We start from the raw sequence: 20,293 nt of genomic DNA on the forward strand, positions 1-20,293 counted from the left end.
CCACGCCAGGAGACAACCCGGCGACCACTACCGGAGGAAAGCTTCCTCCCAGACACCCTACCATTGCCCATCGCCTCAAGTACACCCGCTCCCAAAAGACTTCCTACACCCGCTCGCATACAAACAGTGCCCGACATCTCCCTGTGCGATCTGACACCGGCGCTGAGGGAGAAGTATAGGGTGAGGAGTGCTGGTATACCACACAAGTATGCCTTGATCATATTTAAACACCATGTTCCCTACACATTGTACTGCGAGTGGGTGTTCAAAGTGAACTATGATGGGAATCGCCAAAAAAATGCCCTTCCTGCCAATTTAAGGAAAAAGATTGTGGAAGAAATGCAGCGCTATTACCCTGTTACAGATCCTGTAATGAGAGGCGTTAGAGACTGCATTAATGGCGTTTTGCGCCATGCAAGGCATCGGCCATGGCTGGAAAATGGGGAGGACTTTCAGTGAGACCATACTGTAATGTTGTGCTGTACTGTACAGTACATGTTTTACCCTATAGTACCTGCTGTACTTAAACAAAGGATACTGAATGTTGTTGTGTGTTGCACGGTTTTTGTACTGTATTTGTAAATAAAAGTTTTTAGTGGCGACTTCAGCAATAAAAGAACTGGTTACTTTATCTCACACACAGTACTACAGTACAAACTGCTTTTTGCTGCCAGACTGCAAACCCGCAAGACCAGCAACATTGTAACAAAAGAGCAATGAGCGCGCAATTGGCGTGGGAACTTCTGTTCTAAGGCCCCTATAAATAATATTCTTTATTTTATTTATAAACTCACATTTATAAACCCCGTCACCCACCCCCGCTAAACACAATAAAAAATAATCACACACAGCAGCCGCCAAAAAATAAATAAATAAATGACAATAAATACATTGGAAATACATTTTTATTGATAGTGTAGATGTGCAGGGGGTCTCTGGAGCTGAACCGCACAGGTTTTAGGTCTGGGGACCCCGTGCCCCCCGAGATACAGGCCCCTTTAGGGGGTGCCGGTAGCCCTCTGCTTGGTTTAAAGGTCCGATCACGTGATCGCGGCCTGTAAACCAAGCAGAGCAGAGGGATACCGGCACCCCCTAAAGGGGCCTGTATCTCGGGGGGCACGGGGTCCCCAGACCTGAAACCTGTGCGCTTCAGCTCCGGAGAACATCTACACTGTGAATAAAACACACACATCATTAAAGAATCATTCTTTAGCTTAGCGGCTATGCGCTATGGTAAAGAAGCAGCATTTCTGTCTTTTTAATAATATTGTAGAGTGAGCAGGGGGTTCCCTGAGACAGAAATCTAATCTCAGGGGACCCCCTGCTCCTGCACAATATTATTAAAAGTTCAGAAACGAGGCTTCATTAGCATAGCGTATAGCCGCTAAGGTAATGAAGGGGTTAACGCATAATAACCAATAAATACATTCAATACACTACCCACTACCCATGGCAACCTCCGCTGCTGTACAGTAAAACAGAGAAAAAAAATAACACTTTCAAAGTAATGTCCCCTAACCCCTTAATCACCATAGCGGTTATTAACCGCTACAGTCATGAAGGGGTTAACCCGCCCTCACCCACCACTTGGGACGCCTACTGTACATACCCTCCCACTCTAACCCCCCACCCCGTGAGGCCTAACCACCCTCAACCCTCACCCACTAACTACCCACAAGGGAGGCCTACCCACATACCGTTGGGGAAACACCCCACCCCCACCCCAGTACCCACAATAAAAACAGTACAATCACCCACAATAAACAGCATTCTATTTATTAAATACATTACCCACCCCCTGTGCCCCCCCCCCCCCATAAATACAAGATTTATTCTTTTACATTCAGGGTCCATAACGCAGCCCCACGCTAGTCCCCGGTGGGCTGGCAGGGCACCTGGACAGACCTACAGTTTACCAGCAGCATTCCACAGGTTCTGGAGGCCTGCTGGTGGATCCTGCCAGCACCATGGCGCCCAGGTGGTCTCCTTGGGTCACCGTGAGCCTCAATTGGGTCCACACGGTAGGCCCAAGGATGTCTGGGAGCCCCGGGTCAAACCCACAGGTGTCTGCGGGGCCTCGGGTGGTTCCCATGGGGGTCTGGGGAACTCACGGGTGCTCACTACGGGTCCGCGGTGCCCCCACAGAAGTGGGACCACACATCATCATCCCCGCACCTACGGCTCGGAGGTGCCCCCACAGAAGTGGGACCACACATCGTCATGCCCGCAGACTACGGGTCCGCGGTGCCCCCACAGAAGTGGGACCACACATCATCATCCCCGCATGTGTCACCCGTGGAACCACCAGCCTGCTACCCTTTAGGATACCCGAGGATTCCCCGCGGGTGGTCTCCAGAGGTCCCACGCAAAACCACGGAAGTAACCCTGAATGTAAAAAAAATAAACCTGGCCAATACATTCAATACATACACCCTCCCCCCCAACACCTACAGTACAATAATGTGCAAAATAACTATTATCCAGATATGGATAATAGATTAATTGCCCATTATTAAAAACATTAACTAGCATATACAAATAAATAAAGTACTACTGACCTCATCAATACGAAGTGTCCGATGCCAGCGCCTTCCTTCTCTTGCCCACACAAAACATAGCCAAAACCAAGCCAATACATTGCAATTACATTCAGATATCAATTAACCCCTTAAACACCTTATCGGATAATAACCGCAAAGGTAATTAAGGGGTTAAGCCACACAGGCACGATACCCACCCTTCACCCATGAATTTGTACTGTGGCTTCATCATGCAACTATATATATATATACTGTATATATATACATACAGAGAGACAGAGAGAAAGAGAGAGAGAGAGATATATACAGTATATATATATACACACGTTATATACACACCCATGATAAACCAAATATACAGTACAAATAAATGTAGAAGGGTTATCAAAACCATACTGTTCTACAACCAAACACTTCTCCATACAGATACTACATTAAAATCAATTTCCTTTAAAAATCCTAACTGATCTCACAATCTACTGTACTGTATATGATCACAAACCAATGAAAAAAAAGTCACATTCCAAAATGCATAAAATCTATGCACCATACTGTATACATTCTGCAAATTAATCAAACGTAAACAAAAATCAGTTAGCAATCATTATTTACACCCCTAAACATTTCACACTCAATCAAGAACAATGAGACCATTAACAGATTCACGCCTAGAGCAGAACAATTAAGCCTTTGAAAAAATATAAGTACCGACAAAAATACAACCTTTACAGTACAGTACAACCAAGGCTATCTATCCCTGACCTTCCTCAAACACACAATACAATACCAAGGAATAATACATCTATCTAATTTTAAAATACTTTAAACTCACAAAATAATTAAAAACACATCTAATCCAGCTTTTAAAACATCATCATTTCTTACCCTGAATGTATACTGTACTGTATATCTCTCTAGACATATATATTGTACATACATACATACAGTGGCAAGAAATGATATACCACAAAAAAATAAAAATACACAGGTTAAAAAACCTTTTGAAAAAATTAACAAGTTAAATAAAATACATTTCTTTACTGTAGTTCACTTACCATTACTTGCCCCCACCGACTCCCGTTGCCCAGCTTACTCACGAACCAATCCACGATCAGGAACCCATAAAATAATAAACCATTGAAAATAATAAACATTAAACTAAAAATCCAAACCAATCCACGGGTCTTCTACTTGTAATACACCTTCATCTGTATTCTTCTTTCTTCTATCTCCTTCCGGGCGGGGCAGGGCGTGGTCTTCTTTCCATCATCGGCCACGCCCTTGTCTTTTTCCTTCTCCGGAGGTCCTTCCTCCGCGGCGTCTGGCTGCAAAATGAGACGACATAGGCTTTTAAAGGCCTATGACGTCACATTTTGCGTCATGGTTCCCACGGTCCTGATTGGACCGTGAAAACCATGTGTGTTGGCCGATAATAAAAAAATGATGACGTCACTTAAAGGGAATGAAAGCACAGCCAATCAGAATGGCTTTGCTTCAATTGCCTTTAAGATGACGTCATGAAAAGGCACATGGCCGTGCACACATGGTACTAGAGCCAATCAGAGCGTGGGAACTTTATCCCTACTCTGATTGGCTCTGGTATACCATGTGTCAGGGGCTGGGGGGAGAATAAAATATCAATAAAAATGTATTTCCAATGTATTTATTGTCATTTATTTATTTATTTTTTGGCGGCTGCTGTGTGTGTGTATTTTTTTATTGTGGGTAGCGGGAGGGTGGGTGAATGGGGTATTCGCCCCAACGATGGTTGGGGAGGGCTTGCGGGGGGGGGGGGGGGTGGGGTAGCGGGAGGGCTTAACCCCTTCATGACCGTAGCGGTATTAACTGCTACGATCGTGAAGGGGTTAAGTGCACCCGCAACCCCCCCCCCCCTCCCGCAAGTCCTAAACTCACACCAAGGGCCAAATACCCCCCTCACCCATCCCCACTACACACAATAAAGCGGGCACGGTGGGTTAACCCCTTCATTGCCTTAGCGGCTATCCGCTATGGTAATGACGCAGCATTTTCCGTATTTTTAATAATATTGATCAGGAGCAGGGGGGTTCCCTGAGCATTAATTTCTGGCTCAGGGAACCCCCTGCTCACTGTACAATATTATTAAATCTCTCTCTGCTGCAAACACATCTCGCCCCCAGTATGTGCAGTAATTTACTGAACATGTACTGTAGAATAAATGCATACAGTAGTTTTATTTATTCGGGTTTATTACACAGTATACTGTATGGCCGGAAAACATCAGCATACAGTACAATATAATCCATCGAAATCCCCCCATTAGCCGTTTTCTTTTCTGAGGAAAAACAAAATGAAAAGTTTTAATGTACAGTAATGGTCAGCCCCCTAAAGAAGTTCCCAGCCAGCCCCACCAAAATAATACGGCAAAAATACAGTACTCACCATACTGTACAGTACAGTATTACTAAATTTCCCATTCAGCTTGCGCTGGCGCCGGCCCACTTCCAGTCCAGCTTTCATCATTTTGCAGAGGGACTAGCCCACCTGTAGTCAGCGGGAAATCGCTTAGGTACATGCAAGCTTCATCAAAACTGGCTGCGAAATCCATCTCAGATTTGTCACCGACGGCAGGACCATGATGATAAGCTGGTGCTGCTGCTGGTTCTGGTTCTGGTTCTGGCGCATTGCTTGGCAGGGACTGTCGCTTCTTATTTCGTTTTAACACGACCCTTCGCCTTTTGCCGCCTCCATTATCATAGATACGGGAAAAACCCTGTGACACACACCAATACCCTCCAACAAATTGGGGCTCAATACGGTGAAAACAGGGGTCACTACATAACCTTTTCCTTATTGCATGCTTCCACAAATGAGGAGTTGGCGAAAATCTGTAAAAGTCATAATTTTCGATAAAATACTGATAAATTTGAACAACTGTTGCCATCTTATCCTCTGTTGCATTTATAGCGGCCCATATCAAATAAGCATAACTTCTGTCAGGTTTTTGGAACACGGGCTCCACTTGTTCACTCATGTCTCTGTAGAATAGTGTAAGTGAAAATGATCTTTGTCTTTATTTAATACATTACTGTATGTAAAGCCTAAATTGATACATTTTTTGCAACTATTCCTTCAGTCTCAAGGACAAGTTACACAATAGCATACTGTACTGGGATAAAGTAACTTTTTTTGGAAACGAAACAACTTGCAAAGGCCACACATTACTTAAGTCATGAGTTTATGCCATCTGGTGGACAATCGAAACATCGCAGCCTAGTAAATCATTCTCATTATCATTTAACAAGATCAGGCCCCCGTCAGCCAGGCATGAACCGTGGCTGGGAAGGCAAGCGCAACGAAGCATGCAAGAGGTGAGCAGTGGCGGATTCCAGGTTTCTGCCAGGTACAAACCAGGCATTTGCTCGAATAAAGTGTGTCGGTGCAGTATACAGTGCATAAAATATATTTATATATATACCCTTATACACCATTTTAATAAAAAATATCACAAAATTCTTCTAAGTCCCTCGGGAAGAGTGAAAGACGCGCACGTTCATTTTCAGAGCTCCTAGACCTTCCTATAAGCAGTTAGCCAAAAAGTACAGTAGCTTCGAAAAACGCTTAGGTTAAGTTTCAGAGTTGCTTCTAATGTACCAAAGCTGGACTTAGACATAATTTCACTCTCACAACATTATGGCTGGTTGGAGACAGTCCGAACCACAAGTACCGGGTCCATGGTTCTGGGCGTATACTGGGGGGACGGGGACGACTTCCATTAAACCCTGACTATACCGGGGATACGCTTATCACAATGCCTTTCTGGTCTGTGCTGAAGCATTGCATTCTGGCAGCCAAGTTGCTTGACCTTTATTAGTGAGCCTGGTTACCCCCTCTCGGAACCACAGACTTAGAAATCGCCAGCTCATATACAGTGCATAAAATATATTTATATATATACCCTTATACACCATTTTAATTAAAAATATCACAAAATTCTTCTAAGTCCCTCGGGAAGAGTGAAAGACGCGCACGTTCATTTTCAGAGCTCCTAGACCTTCCTATAAGAAGTTAGCCAAAAAGTAGCTTCGAAAAACGCTTAGGTTAAGTTTCAGAGTTGCTTCTAATGTACCAAAGCTGGACTTAGACATAATTTCACTCTCACAACATTATGGCTGGTTGGAGACAGTCCGAACCACAAGTACCGGGTCCATGGTTCTGGGCGTATACTGGGGGTACTGGGACGACTCCCATTAACCCCTGACTATACCGGGGATACGCTTATCACAATGCCTTTCTGGTCTGTGCTGAAGCAGGGCATTCTGGCAGCCAAGTGGCTTGACCTTTATTAGTGAGCCTGGTTACCCCCTCTCGGAACCACAGACTTAGAAATCGCCAACTCATATACAGTGCATAAAATATATTTATATATATACCCTTATACACCATTTTAATATAAAATATCACAAAATTCTTCTAAGTCCCTCGGGAAGAGTGAAAGACGCGCACGTTCATTTTCAGAGCTCCTAGACCTTCCTATAAGAAGTTAGCCAAAAAGTAGCTTCGAAAAACGCTTAGGTTAAGTTTCAGAGTTGCTTCTAATGTACCAAAGCTGGACTTAGACATAATTTCACTCTCACAACATTATGGCTGGTTGGAGACAGTCCGAACCACAAGTACCGGGTCCATGGTTCTGGGCGTATACTGGGGGGACGGGGACGACTCCCATTAACCCCTGACTATACCGGGGATACGCTTATCACAATGCCTTTCTGGTCTGTGCTGAAGCAGGGCATTCTGGCAGCCAAGTGGCTTGACCTTTATTAGTGAGCCTGGTTACCCCCACTCGGAAGCACAGACTTAGAAATCGCCAGCTCATATACAGTGCATAAAATATATTTATATATATACCCTTATACACCATTTTAATATAAAATATCACAAAATTCTTCTAAGTCCCTCGGGAAGAGTGAAAGACGCGCACGTTCATTTTCAGAGCTCCTAGACCTTCCTATAAGAAGTTAGCCAAAAAGTAGCTTCGAAAAACGCTTACGTTAAGTTTCAGAGTTGCTTCTAATGTATCAAAGCTGGATTTAGACATAATTTCACTCTCACAACATTATGGCTGGTTGGAGACAGTCCGAACCACAAGTACCGGGTCCATGGATCTGGGCGTATACTGGGGTTACTGGGACGACTCCCATTAACCCCTGACTATACCGGGGATACGCTTATCACAATGCCTTTCTGGTCTGTGCTGAAGCAGGGCATTCTGGCAGCCAAGTGGCTTGACCTTTATTAGTGAGCCTGGTTACCCCCTCTCGGAACCACAGACTTAGAAATCGCCAGCTCATATACAGTGCATAAAATATATTTATATATATACCCTTATACACCATTTTAATAAAAAATATCACAAAATTCTTCTAAGTCCCTCGGGAAGAGTGAAAGACGCGCACGTTCATTTTCAGAGCTCCTAGACCTTCCTATAAGAAGTTAGCCAAAAAGTAGCTTCGAAAAACGCTTAGGTTAAGTTTCAGAGTTGCTTCTAATGTACCAAAGCTGGACTTAGACATAATTTCACTCTCACAACATTATGGCTGGTTGGAGACAGTCCGAACCACAAGTACCGGGTCCATGGTTCTGGGCGTATACTGGGGGGACGGGGACGACTCCCATTAACCCCTGACTATACCGGGGATACGCTTATCACAATGCCTTTCTGGTCTGTGCTGAAGCAGGGCATTCTGGCAGCCAAGTGGCTTGACCTTTATTAGTGAGCCTGGTTACCCCCACTCGGAAGCACAGACTTAGAAATCGCCAGCTCATATACAGTGCATAAAATATATTTATATATATACCCTTATACACCATTTTAATATAAAATATCACAAAATTCTTCTAAGTCCCTCGGGAAGAGTGAAAGACGCGCACGTTCATTTTTAGAGCTCCTAGACCTTCCTATAAGAAGTTAGCCAAAAAGTAGCTTCGAAAAACGCTTACGTTAAGTTTCAGAGTTGCTTCTAATGTATCAAAGCTGGATTTAGACATAATTTCACTCTCACAACATTATGGCTGGTTGGAGACAGTCCGAACCACAAGTACCGGGTCCATGGTTCTGGGCGTATACTGGGGGGACGGGGACGACTCCCATTAACCCCTGACTATACCGGGGATACGCTTATCACAATGCCTTTCTGGTCTGTGCTGAAGCAGGGCAATCTGGCAGCCAAGTGGCTTGACCTTTATTAGTGAGCCTGGTTACCCCCTCTCGGAACCACAGACTTAGAAATCGCCAGCTCATATACAGTGCATAAAATATATTTATATATATACCCTTATACACCATTTTAATATAAAATATCACAAAATTCTTCTAAGTCCCTCGGGAAGAGTGAAAGACGCGCACGTTCATTTTCAGAGCTCCTAGACCTTCCTATAAGAAGTTAGCCAAAAAGTAGCTTCGAAAAACGCTTACGTTAAGTTTCAGAGTTGCTTCTAATGTATCAAAGCTGGATTTAGACATAATTTCACTCTCACAACATTATGGCTGGTTGGAGACAGTCCGAACCACAAGTATCGGGTCCATGGTTCTGGGCGTATACTGGGGTTACTGGGACGACTCCCATTAACCCCTGACTATACCGGGGATACGCTTATCACAATGCCTTTCTGGTCTGTGCTGAAGCAGGGCATTCTGGCAGCCAAGTGGCTTGACCTTTATTAGTGAGCCTGGTTACCCCCTCTCGGAACCACAGACTTAGAAATCGCCAGCTCATATACAGTGCATAAAATATATTTATATATATACCCTTATACACCATTTTAATAAAAAATATCACAAAATTCTTCTAAGTCCCTCGGGAAGAGTGAAAGACGCGCACGTTCATTTTCAGAGCTCCTAGACCTTCCTATAAGAAGTTAGCCAAAAAGTAGCTTCGAAAAACGCTTAGGTTAAGTTTCAGAGTTGCTTCTAATGTACCAAAGCTGGACTTAGACATAATTTCACTCTCACAACATTATGGCTGGTTGGAGACAGTCCGAACCACAAGTACCGGGTCCATGGTTCTGGGCGTATACTGGGGGGACGGGGACGACTCCCATTAACCCCTGACTATACCGGGGATACGCTTATCACAATGCCTTTCTGGTCTGTGCTGAAGCAGGGCATTCTGGCAGCCAAGTGGCTTGACCTTTATTAGTGAGCCTGGTTACCCCCACTCGGAAGCACAGACTTAGAAATCGCCAGCTCATATACAGTGCATAAAATATATTTATATATATACCCTTATACACCATTTTAATATAAAATATCACAAAATTCTTCTAAGTCCCTCGGGAAGAGTGAAAGACGCGCACGTTCATTTTTAGAGCTCCTAGACCTTCCTATAAGAAGTTAGCCAAAAAGTAGCTTCGAAAAACGCTTACGTTAAGTTTCAGAGTTGCTTCTAATGTATCAAAGCTGGATTTAGACATAATTTCACTCTCACAACATTATGGCTGGTTGGAGACAGTCCGAACCACAAGTACCGGGTCCATGGTTCTGGGCGTATACTGGGGGGACGGGGACGACTCCCATTAACCCCTGACTATACCGGGGATACGCTTATCACAATGCCTTTCTGGTCTGTGCTGAAGCAGGGCAATCTGGCAGCCAAGTGGCTTGACCTTTATTAGTGAGCCTGGTTACCCCCTCTCGGAACCACAGACTTAGAAATCGCCAGCTCATATACAGTGCATAAAATATATTTATATATATACCCTTATACACCATTTTAATATAAAATATCACAAAATTCTTCTAAGTCCCTCGGGAAGAGTGAAAGACGCGCACGTTCATTTTCAGAGCTCCTAGACCTTCCTATAAGAAGTTAGCCAAAAAGTAGCTTCGAAAAACGCTTAGGTTAAGTTTCAGAGTTGCTTCTAATGTACCAAAGCTGGACTTAGACATAATTTCACTCTCACAACATTATGGCTGGTTGGAGACAGTCCGAACCACAAGTACCGGGTCCATGGTTCTGGGCGTATACTGGGGGGACGGGGACGACTCCCATTAACCCCTGACTATACCGGGGATACGCTTATCACAATGCCTTTCTAGTCTGTGCTGAAGCAGGGCATTCTGGCAGCCAAGTTGCTTGACCTTTATTAGTGAGCCTGGTTACCCCCTCTCGGAACCACATACTTAGAAATCGCCAGCTCATATACAGTGCATAAAATATATTTATATATATACCCTTATACACCATTTTAATAAAAAATATCACAAAATTCTTCTAAGTCCCTCGGGAAGAGTGAAAGACGCGCACGTTCATTTTCAGAGCTTCTAGACCTTCCTATAAGAAGTTAGCCAAAAAGTAGCTTCGAAAAACGCTTACGTTAAGTTTCAGAGTTGCTTCTAATGTACCAAAGCTGGACTTAGACATAATTTCACTCTCACAACATTATGGCTGGTTGGAGACAGTCCGAACCACAAGTACCGGGTCCATGGTTCTGGGCGTATACTGGGGGGACGGGTACGACTCCCATTAACCCCTCACTATACCGGGGATACGCTTATCACAATGCCTTTCTGGTCTGTGCTGAAGCAGGGCATTCTGGCAGCCAAGTTGCTTGACCTTTATTAGTGAGCCTGGTTACCCCCTCTCGGAACCACAGACTTAGAAATCGCCAGCTCATATACAGTGCATAAAATATATTTATATATATACCCTTATACACCATTTTAATAAAAAATATCACAAAATTCTTCTAAGTCCCTCGGGAAGAGTGAAAGACGCGCACGTTCATTTTCAGAGCTTCTAGACCTTCCTATAAGAAGTTAGCCAAAAAGTAGCTTCGAAAAACGCTTACGTTAAGTTTCAGAGTTGCTTCTAATGTACCAAAGCTGGACTTAGACATAATTTCACTCTCACAACATTATGGCTGGTTGGAGACAGTCCGAACCACAAGTACCGGGTCCATGGTTCTGGGCGTATACTGGGGGTACTGGAACGACTCCCATTAACCCCTGACTATACCGGGGATACGCTTATCACAATGCCTTTCTGGTCTGTGCTGAAGCAGGGCATTCTGGCAGCCAAGTGGCTTGACCTTTATTAGTGAGCCTGGTTACCCCCTCTCGGAACCACAGACTTAGAAATCGCCAGCTCATATACAGTGCATAAAATATATTTATATATATACCCTTATACACCATTTTAATAAAAAATATCACAAAATTCTTCTAAGTCCCTCGGGAAGAGTGAAAGACGCGCACGTTCATTTTCAGAGCTTCTAGACCTTCCTATAAGAAGTTAGATACAAAAGTAGCTTCGAAAAACGCTTAGGTTAAGTTTCAGAGTTGCTTCTAATGTACCAAAGCTGGACTTAGACATAATTTCACTCTCACAACATTATGGCTGGTTGGAGACAGTCCGAACCACAAGTACCGGGTCCATGGTTCTGGGCGTATACTGGGGGGACGGGGACGACTCCCATTAAACCCTGACTATACCGGGGATACGCTTATCACAATGCCTTTCTGGTCTGTGCTGAAGCATTGCATTCTGGCAGCCAAGTGGCTTGACCTTTATTAGTGAGCCTGGTTACCCCCTCTCGGAACCACAGACTTAGAAATCGCCAGCTCATATACAGTGCATAAAATATATTTATATATATACCCTTATACACCATTTTAATAAAAAATATCACAAAATTCTTCTAAGTCCCTCGGGAAGAGTGAAAGACGCGCACGTTCATTTTCAGAGCTTCTAGACCTTCCTATAAGAAGTTAGCCAAAAAGTAGCTTCGAAAAACGCTTACGTTAAGTTTCAGAGTTGCTTCTAATGTACCAAAGCTGGACTTAGACATAATTTCACTCTCACAACATTATGGCTGGTTGGAGACAGTCCTAACCACAAGTACCGGGTCCATGGTTCTGGGCGTATACTGGGGGTACTGGGACGACTCCCATTAACCCCTGACTATACCGGGGATACGCTTATCACAATGCCTTTCTGGTCTGTGCTGAAGCAGGGCATTCTGGCAGCCAAGTGGCTTGACCTTTATTAGTGAGCCTGGTTACCCCCTCTCGGAACCACAGACTTAGAAATCGCCAGCTCATATACAGTGCATAAAATATATTTATATATATACCCTTATACACCATTTTAATAAAAAATATCACAAAATTCTTCTAAGTCCCTCGGGAAGAGTGAAAGACGCGCACGTTCATTTTCAGAGCTTCTAGACCTTCCTATAAGAAGTTAGCCAAAAAGTAGCTTCGAAAAACGCTTACGTTAAGTTTCAGAGTTGCTTCTAATGTACCAAAGCTGGACTTAGACATAATTTCACTCTCACAACATTATGGCTGGTTGGAGACAGTCCGAACCACAAGTACCGGGTCCATGGTTCTGGGCGTATACTGGGGGGACGGGTACGACTCCCATTAACCCCTGACTATACCGGGGATACGCTTATCACAATGCCTTTCTGGTCTGTGCTGAAGCAGGGCATTCTGGCAGCCAAGTTGCTTGACCTTTATTAGTGAGCCTGGTTACCCCCTCTCGGAACCACAGACTTAGAAATCGCCAGCTCATATACAGTGCATAAAATATATTTATATATGTACCCTTATACACCATTTTAATAAAAAATATCACAAAATTCTTCTAAGTCCCTCGGGAAGAGTGAAAGACGCGCACGTTCATTTTCAGAGCTCCTAGACCTTCCTATAAGAAGTTAGCCAAAAAGTAGCTTCGAAAAACGCTTAGGTTAAGTTTCAGAGTTGCTTCTAATGTACCAAAGCTGGACTTAGACATAATTTCACTCTCACAACATTATGGCTGGTTGGAGACAGTCCGAACCACAAGTACCGGGTCCATGGTTCTGGGCGTAAACTGGGGGTACTGGGACGACTCCCATTAACCCCTGACTATACCGGGGATACGCTTATCACAATGCCTTTCTGGTCTGTGCTGAAGCAGGGCATTCTGGCAGCCAAGTGGCTTGACCTTTATTAGTGAGCCTGGTTACCCCCTCTCGGAACCACAGACTTAGAAATCGCCAGCTCATATACAGTGCATAAAATATATTTATATATATACCCTTATACACCATTTTAATATAAAATATCACAAAATTCTTCTAAGTCCTTCGGGAAGAGTGAAAGACGCGCACGTTCATTTTCAGAGCTCCTAGACCTTCCTATAAGAAGTTAGCCAAAAAGTAGCTTCGAAAAACGCTTAGGTTAAGTTTCAGAGTTGCTTCTAATGTACCAAAGCTGGACTTAGACATAATTTCACTCTCACAACATTATGGCTGGTTGGAGACAGTCCGAACCACAAGTACCGGGTCCATGGTTCTGGGCGTATACTGGGGGGACGGGGACGACTCCCATTAACCCCTGACTATACCGGGGATACGCTTATCACAATGCCTTTCTAGTCTGTGCTGAAGCAGGGCATTCTGGCAGCCAAGTTGCTTGACCTTTATTAGTGAGCCTGGTTACCCCCTCTCGGAACCACAGACTTAGAAATCGCCAGCTCATATACAGTGCATAAAATATATTTATATATATACCCTTATACACCATTTTAATAAAAAATATCACAAAATTCTTCTAAGTCCCTCGGGAAGAGTGAAAGACGCGCACGTTCATTTTCAGAGCTTCTAGACCTTCCTATAAGAAGTTAGCCAAAAAGTAGCTTCGAAAAACGCTTACGTTAAGTTTCAGAGTTGCTTCTAATGTACCAAAGCTGGACTTAGACATAATTTCACTCTCACAACATTATGGCTGGTTGGAGACAGTCCGAACCACAAGTACCGGGTCCATGGTTCTGGGCGTATACTGGGGGGACGGGTACGACTCCCATTAACCCCTGACTATACCGGGGATACGCTTATCACAATGCCTTTCTGGTCTGTGCTGAAGCAGGGCATTCTGGCAGCCAAGTTGCTTGACCTTTATTAGTGAGCCTGGTTACCCCCTCTCGGAACCACAGACTTAGAAATCGCCAGCTCATATACAGTGCATAAAATATATTTATATATGTACCCTTATACACCATTTTAATAAAAAATATCACAAAATTCTTCTAAGTCCCTCGGGAAGAGTGAAAGACGCGCACGTTCATTTTCAGAGCTCCTAGACCTTCCTATAAGAAGTTAGCCAAAAAGTAGCTTCGAAAAACGCTTAGGTTAAGTTTCAGAGTTGCTTCTAATGTACCAAAGCTGGACTTAGACATAATTTCACTCTCACAACATTATGGCTGGTTGGAGACAGTCCGAACCACAAGTACCGGGTCCATGGTTCTGGGCGTAAACTGGGGGTACTGGGACGACTCCCATTAACCCCTGACTATACCGGGGATACGCTTATCACAATGCCTTTCTGGTCTGTGCTGAAGCAGGGCATTCTGGCAGCCAAGTGGCTTGACCTTTATTAGTGAGCCTGGTTACCCCCTCTCGGAACCACAGACTTAGAAATCGCCAGCTCATATACAGTGCATAAAATATATTTATATATATACCCTTATACACCATTTTAATATAAAATATCACAAAATTCTTCTAAGTCCTTCGGGAAGAGTGAAAGACGCGCACGTTCATTTTCAGAGCTCCTAGACCTTCCTATAAGAAGTTAGCCAAAAAGTAGCTTCGAAAAACGCTTAGGTTAAGTTTCAGAGTTGCTTCTAATGTACCAAAGCTGGACTTAGACATAATTTCACTCTCACAACATTATGGCTGGTTGGAGACAGTCCGAACCACAAGTACCGGGTCCATGGTTCTGGGCGTATACTGGGGGGACGGGGACGACTCCCATTAACCCCTGACTATACCGGGGATACGCTTATCACAATGCCTTTCTAGTCTGTGCTGAAGCAGGGCATTCTGGCAGCCAAGTTGCTTGACCTTTATTAGTGAGCCTGGTTACCCCCTCTCGGAACCACAGACTTAGAAATCGCCAGCTCATATACAGTGCATAAAATATATTTATATATATACCCTTATACACCATTTTAATAAAAAATATCACAAAATTCTTCTAAGTCCCTCGGGAAGAGTGAAAGACGCGCACGTTCATTTTCAGAGCTTCTAGACCTTCCTATAAGAAGTTAGCCAAAAAGTAGCTTCGAAAAACGCTTACGTTAAGTTTCAGAGTTGCTTCTAATGTACCAAAGCTGGACTTAGACATAATTTCACTCTCACAACATTATGGCTGGTTGGAGACAGTCCGAACCACAAGTACCGGGTCCATGGTTCTGGGCGTATACTGGGGGTACTGGAACGACTCCCATTAACCCCTGACTATACCGGGGATACGCTTATCACAATGCCTTTCTGGTCTGTGCTGAAGCAGGGCATTCTGGCAGCCAAGTGGCTTGACCTTTATTAGTGAGCCTGGTTACCCCCTCTCGGAACCACAGACTTAGAAATCGCCAGCTCATATACAGTGCATAAAATATATTTATATATATACCCTTATACACCATTTTAATAAAAAATATCACAAAATTCTTCTAAGTCCCTCGGGAAGAGTGAAAGACGCGCACGTTCATTTTCAGAGCTCCTAGACCTTCCTATAAGAAGTTAGCCAAAAAGTAGCTTCGAAAAACGCTTACGTTAAGTTTCAGAGTTGCTTCTAATGTACCAAAGCTGGACTTAGACATAATTTCACTCTCACAACATTATGGCTGGTTGGAGACAGTCCTAACCACAAGTACCGGGTCCATGGTTCTGGGCGTATACTGGGGGTACTGGGACGACTCCCATTAACCCCTGACTATACCGGGGATACGCTTATCACAATGCCTTTCTGGTCTGTGCTGAAGCAGGGCATTCTGGCAGCCAAGTGGCTTGACCTTTATTAGTGAGCCTGGTTACCCCCTCTCGGAACCACAGACTTAGAAATCGCCAGCTCATATACAGTGCATAAAATATATTTATATATATACCCTTATACACCATTTTAATAAAAAATATCACAAAATTCTTCTAAGTCCCTCGGGAAGAGTGAAAGACGCGCACGTTCATTTTCAGAGCTTCTAGACCTTCCTATAAGAAGTTAGCCAAAAAGTAGCTTCGAAAAACGCTTACGTTAAGTTTCAGAGTTGCTTCTAATGTACCAAAGCTGGACTTAGACATAATTTCACTCTCACAACATTATGGCTGGTTGGAGACAGTCCGAACCACAAGTACCGGGTCCATGGTTCTGGGCGTATACTGGGGGGACGGGTACGACTCCCATTAACCCCTGACTATACCGGGGATACGCTTATCACAATGCCTTTCTGGTCTGTGCTGAAGCAGGGCATTCTGGCAGCCAAGTTGCTTGACCTTTATTAGTGAGCCTGGTTACCCCCTCTCGGAACCACAGACTTAGAAATCGCCAGCTCATATACAGTGCATAAAATATATTTATATATGTACCCTTATACACCATTTTAATAAAAAATATCACAAAATTCTTCTAAGTCCCTCGGGAAGAGTGAAAGACGCGCACGTTCATTTTCAGAGCTCCTAGACCTTCCTATAAGAAGTTAGCCAAAAAGTAGCTTCGAAAAACGCTTAGGTTAAGTTTCAGAGTTGCTTCTAATGTACCAAAGCTGGACTTAGACATAATTTCACTCTCACAACATTATGGCTGGTTGGAGACAGTCCGAACCACAAGTACCGGGTCCATGGTTCTGGGCGTAAACTGGGGGTACTGGGACGACTCCCATTAACCCCTGACTATACCGGGGATACGCTTATCACAATGCCTTTCTGGTCTGTGCTGAAGCAGGGCATTCTGGCAGCCAAGTGGCTTGACCTTTATTAGTGAGCCTGGTTACCCCCTCTCGGAACCACAGACTTAGAAATCGCCAGCTCATATACAGTGCATAAAATATATTTATATATATACCCTTATACACCATTTTAATATAAAATATCACAAAATTCTTCTAAGTCCTTCGGGAAGAGTGAAAGACGCGCACGTTCATTTTCAGAGCTCCTAGACCTTCCTATAAGAAGTTAGCCAAAAAGTAGCTTCGAAAAACGCTTAGGTTAAGTTTCAGAGTTGCTTCTAATGTACCAAAGCTGGACTTAGACATAATTTCACTCTCACAACATTATGGCTGGTTGGAGACAGTCCGAACCACAAGTACCGGGTCCATGGTTCTGGGCGTATACTGGGGGGACGGGGACGACTCCCATTAACCCCTGACTATACCGGGGATACGCTTATCACAATGCCTTTCTAGTCTGTGCTGAAGCAGGGCATTCTGGCAGCCAAGTTGCTTGACCTTTATTAGTGAGCCTGGTTACCCCCTCTCGGAACCACAGACTTAGAAATCGCCAGCTCATATACAGTGCATAAAATATATTTATATATATACCCTTATACACCATTTTAATAAAAAATATCACAAAATTCTTCTAAGTCCCTCGGGAAGAGTGAAAGACGCGCACGTTCATTTTCAGAGCTTCTAGACCTTCCTATAAGAAGTTAGCCAAAAAGTAGCTTCGAAAAACGCTTACGTTAAGTTTCAGAGTTGCTTCTAATGTACCAAAGCTGGACTTAGACATAATTTCACTCTCACAACATTATGGCTGGTTGGAGACAGTCCGAACCACAAGTACCGGGTCCATGGTTCTGGGCGTATACTGGGGGTACTGGAACGACTCCCATTAACCCCTGACTATACCGGGGATACGCTTATCACAATGCCTTTCTGGTCTGTGCTGAAGCAGGGCATTCTGGCAGCCAAGTGGCTTGACCTTTATTAGTGAGCCTGGTTACCCCCTCTCGGAACCACAGACTTAGAAATCGCCAGCTCATATACAGTGCATAAAATATATTTATATATATACCCTTATACACCATTTTAATAAAAAATATCACAAAATTCTTCTAAGTCCCTCGGGAAGAGTGAAAGACGCGCACGTTCATTTTCAGAGCTCCTAGACCTTCCTATAAGAAGTTAGCCAAAAAGTAGCTTCGAAAAACGCTTAGGTTAAGTTTCAGAGTTGCTTCTAATGTACCAAAGCTGGACTTAGACATAATTTCACTCTCACAACATTATGGCTGGTTGGAGACAGTCCGAACCACAAGTACCGGGTCCATGGTTCTGGGTGTATACTGGGGGGACGGGGACGACTCCCATTAACCCCTGACTATACCGGGGATACGCTTATCACAATGCCTTTCTGGTCTGTGCTGAAGCAGGGCATTCTGGCAGCCAAGTTGCTTGACCTTTATTAGTGTGCCTGGTTACCCCCTCTCGGAACCACAGACTTAGAAATCGCCAGCTCATATACAGTGCATAAAATATATTTATATATATATATCCTTATACACCATTTTAATATAAAATATCACAAAATTCTTCTAAGTCCCTCGGGAAGAGTGAAAGACGCGCACGTTCATTTTCAGAGCTCCTAGACCTTCCTATAAGAAGTTAGCCAAAAAGTAGCTTCGAAAAACGCTTAGGTTAAGTTTCAGAGTTGCTTCTAATGTACCAAAGCTGGACTTAGACATAATTTCACTCTCACAACATTATGGCTGGTTGGAGACAGTCCGAACCACAAGTACCGGGTCCATGGTTCTGGGCGTATACTGGGGGGACGGGGACGACTCCCATTAACCCCTGACTATACCGGGGATACGCTTATCACAATGCCTTTCTGGTCTGTGCTGAAGCAGGGCATTCTGGCAGCCAAGTGGCTTGACCTTTATTAGTGAGCCTGGTTACCCCCACTCGGAAGCACAGACTTAGAAATCGCCAGCTCATATACAGTGCATAAAATATATTTATATATATACCCTTATACACCATTTTAATATAAAATATCACAAAATTCTTCTAAGTCCCTCGGGAAGAGTGAAAGACGCGCACGTTCATTTTCAGAGCTCCTAGACCTTCCTATAAGAAGTTAGCCAAAAAGTAGCTTCGAAAAACGCTTACGTTAAGTTTCAGAGTTGCTTCTAATGTATCAAAGCTGGATTTAGACATAATTTCACTCTCACAACATTATGGCTGGTTGGAGACAGTCCGAACCACAAGTACCGGGTCCATGGTTCTGGGCGTATACTGGGGTTACTGGGACGACTCCCATTAACCCCTGACTATACCGGGGATACGCTTATCACAATGCCTTTCTGGTCTGTGCTGAAGCAGGGCATTCTGGCAGCCAAGTGGCTTGACCTTTATTAGTGAGCCTGGTTACCCCCTCTCGGAACCACAGACTTAGAAATCGCCAGCTCATATACAGTGCATAAAATATATTTATATATATACCCTTATACACCATTTTAATAAAAAATATCACAAAATTCTTCTAAGTCCCTCGGGAAGAGTGAAAGACGCGCACGTTCATTTTCAGAGCTCCTAGACCTTCCTATAAGAAGTTAGCCAAAAAGTAGCTTCGAAAAACGCTTAGGTTAAGTTTCAGAGTTGCTTCTAATGTACCAAAGCTGGACTTAGACATAATTTCACTCTCACAACATTATGGCTGGTTGGAGACAGTCCGAACCACAAGTACCGGGTCCATGGTTCTGGGCGTATACTGGGGGGACGGGGACGACTCCCATTAACCCCTGACTATACCGGGGATACGCTTATCACAATGCCTTTCTGGTCTGTGCTGAAGCAGGGCATTCTGGCAGCCAAGTGGCTTGACCTTTATTAGTGAGCCTGGTTACCCCCACTCGGAAGCACAGACTTAGAAATCGCCAGCTCATATACAGTGCATAAAATATATTTATATATATACCCTTATACACCATTTTAATATAAAATATCACAAAATTC

The sequence above is a fragment of the Ascaphus truei genome, chromosome 1 (assembly GCF_040206685.1).
Source record: "Ascaphus truei isolate aAscTru1 chromosome 1, aAscTru1.hap1, whole genome shotgun sequence".
Classification (NCBI taxonomy): domain Eukaryota; kingdom Metazoa; phylum Chordata; class Amphibia; order Anura; family Ascaphidae; genus Ascaphus; species Ascaphus truei.